The sequence below is a fragment of the Etheostoma cragini genome, chromosome 12 (assembly GCF_013103735.1).
Source record: "Etheostoma cragini isolate CJK2018 chromosome 12, CSU_Ecrag_1.0, whole genome shotgun sequence".
Taxonomy (NCBI): Eukaryota; Metazoa; Chordata; class Actinopteri; order Perciformes; family Percidae; genus Etheostoma; species Etheostoma cragini.
The window spans coordinates 4,070,071-4,073,419 of NC_048418.1; the positions used below are offsets into that span (position 1 = coordinate 4,070,071).

The 3,349-nt window shown below is 39.7% G+C and overlaps 1 protein-coding gene across 1 annotated transcript in view; it reads left to right on the forward strand.

Moving 5' to 3' along the window:
- tox (thymocyte selection-associated high mobility group box) overlaps nucleotides 1–3,349 on the forward strand; it is a 50,420-nt gene that overhangs the window by 10,330 nt on the left and 36,741 nt on the right. The gene's annotated exons all lie outside the window — the stretch shown is intronic.

A 3,349-nucleotide genomic window follows, 5' to 3' on the forward strand; every position in this document is an offset into this window, starting at 1 on the left:
GAATATGAATGTAAAAATATGAATATGAATACATAAAGTTACGCATACATCTTTTTGATAGTGTTCTTACTCCATACCCATTAGCCTTCCTCTCTCTTTCTCCATCTATCTCTCACTCTACAGACTTGATTTAAGTTCCCTGATGCAGTTTAGACCAGTCTAGCCAAATAGTGTCAAATGCCACATAAAAATGGTCTCCAGCTATTTAACTCTTTTTGACACATTTACACAAAGATATCCTCACAACCCAATTTCTACTTATCCAACACAAATCTGTGTATGCTATATTCTGTCTGAGTTTAAGTTGAATCGGTTTCATCATTTTACGCTTTAAAATCAATTTCCTTCAACAGTGAGGTCAGAGAAGTGCTTTTTTTTCATTATTTTTCATTATCTCACCTCAGTGTCAGCATTCTTTCACTTAATTAAAAGATTTTGGGTCTGAAGAAAAGGATGTAAAATCTCACTCGTCCAGTTTATCTTTCCCCCTAAACTCACTTTCTCTCTTTACCTGTTTCTCCATCTCTTTATCTTATCCTATACATTTAATTCCTCCCAACCTCTCCCTCTTTCTCTTCCTCACGCTGCTCCCTTTTTCCTTATTACACTGTATTTCTCTCTTTTCCTTTGTCCTTGTCTGTCATCCTAATAGTCTCTCTCTCTCCCCCTTTCTCCCCCTTCCTCCGACCCTGACCCACTTAGCTTGCTGCTTGTTATTCAAACCATTGCTTTACACACACACACACACACACACACACACACACACAGCAGAGATGAGAGAGTGAGACACAGAGGCATAAAGGGGGGAGAGAGAGAGACAGAGAGAGAGAGCGAGAGAGTGTAATTTGGTTTGACTGCAAATCTTGCTATCCTCTTTAGTTCTCTCACTGTAAGGTTGGCAATACACACACAACCCACGTTACAGCATGATTATTTTCATTATTGATTAATCTGCTGAATATCTTCTCAAATTAATTTATTAATCATTTAGTCTCACAAGTATTCGATTTACTGTCATATGACAAAGAAAAGTAGCAAATCTTGACAAGAAGCTGACACCAGAGAACGTTTGGCAGTTTTGCTCAAACAATATATTTATTATACAATTATTTTCCTTGATTTATTGTTATTTTTCTTTCAATTAGTCACTCACAATTATTCACTCTGTTAGTTATCACTACACGCAGGCCTGAAATACACACACACACACACACACACACACACACATGCTCATGGCTTTTTCATGCATGGAAAGATGTCAGAGTGAGTGGGCTGCCAGTGCTGGACCAGCACCCTGAGCGGTTGGGGGGGGGGGGGGGGGGGGGGGGGGGGGGGGGGGGGGGGGGTACAGTGCCTTGCTCAAGGGCACCTGGCAGTGCCCAGGCGGTAAAGTGCATCTCTCCAGCCACCAATCCACACTCCGCACTTTGGTCTGTACGGGTACTTAAACCAGCAACCCTCCAAATTCCCATTTAGGAAGCTGTAACCAGCAAATGTTTGGCAGTTGTTTCCTTTGAAAAATGACTAAAAGGATCTATCAATTATCAAAATCATTTTAGATTATTAATTTAATGAACTCATCATGCAGTGGTCAATGGCGTCTTCCAGTGGGAATCAGAACAAGCTTTTGAGGCATGGCAACATGAAATCTTGGTGAAAGTATTTTTAAATGGATTTTGCATCTTCTAAACAAATATGACATGGATACTAAACCGGACTTGAACCATTTGCTGTATGGCAAACCAGCTTCGACTCACATAATCAGCTACACAAACCAGTCATGTTTCATTGCACATCAAAACTAATTCAATGTTTTGCCATCAAGCATTATTGCTGTTTATGGGCAAGCCATGACCTGCCCATGTCCTCTACAGATTATACCTCTGAACGTTCAAGACAGTTTTGTTTGAAACTGCACAATCCCGATCTCAATCCCAATTGCATCCCAAATGTCGAGTGTTGAGCGTCCGGTCATAAATGAAGCTTACGTCCGCTGAGATCCCTCCTCTGTTTGTCTGTCTGTCCCTCGCAGGACTGATGAAGAGTGTAATAGGTTCCAGTCTGCCTCTCACACTGAGCGCTTGCTGAAAATAAATCATCTCTGTCTCTTATGGCTTTTTTCTCTGTCTTCTGTTCCTCTTATCTCTTCTCTTCTGGTAGTTCTTACTGTAGCTTGAGAGCTGTATTTGTCCTGGAGATAGCAGCAACACATTAGCCACTTAGCTTACCATCTACAAATGACTCTATAATGACTCCCGATTCAGTTTTAGTTAACATTTGTCAGCATATTTTGCAATATGTATCAATGTCAATTAGAATTTTGTGTGTTAAAATTTTTTTATTTTTTAATGACAGTTATTGATGCTGAGAATAAAACCACAAAACTAGACTTGATCTATAGAGATTCAAAGTCACCTCAAGGGACCTATCTTTCGAAAATAAATGAACGGTTGTGATTGTGAATGGGGAGAGGCAAATTATTTTTGATCACGTTTTAATTGAGCCATGGATTCCAAATATGATGTTTGTCAATAAAGAAGATAATTTTTCAACCGAACTATCCGAAACTAAACCGAGCTGAAATAATAGGCTATAATTAGCAGAACTTTTATGCACTTCTTTTACATCTACTGCAGTCAGATTCACGGTGTTCACTCTGAAGGAATCAGTTCACATGGGTAAGCACTTTTAATGACATTTCAAACATGTTAAGGTTAAAAGCATGTTTAAAACTTTACCTGTTTCAGCCTCCTGGGTGCAAACTGTAGCAGGAGGATAACACGGTGTAGGAAACACCGATTCTTTTTGTTTTTTGTGCTACTGACAGCACTCCAAATTGACATGTAATACATGTAAGGGGGAAACAAGTTACTTTCAAACAGGCAACACGATAAACATGGTAAACTGCTGTATTTTAGGATAGATGTAACCTATATGTAGCCTTTAAAGGTATAATCCAAGACTAAAACCCAGAGAAGAAGATGAAGATCAGGCATACAGACGAAACAGAGAGGTTAAAATCTCATCCCCGGCTCTCACCATTCCTTTTACTGATCTTATTTTTTTACATGTGTAGGTCCATGTAAAGCATCAAAATATAACAGTTAATTCTACAGTGTAAGCCACACTGAGTATTATGTCCGTCACTACACTGTTTTAGCTTTCTGTTGACTCTGTGTAAACCGATACCTCATTTGCATAAAACCCAACAGCTGCCGAACGGATAGGGCAGTTACACCTGTCTGTCCACCTGTCCATCTGTGTTTGTATTTGTGTGTGTGTGTGTGTGTGTGTGTGTGTGTGTGTGTGTGTCTGTGTGTGTGTCTGTCTGTGTGTGTGTGTGTGTGTG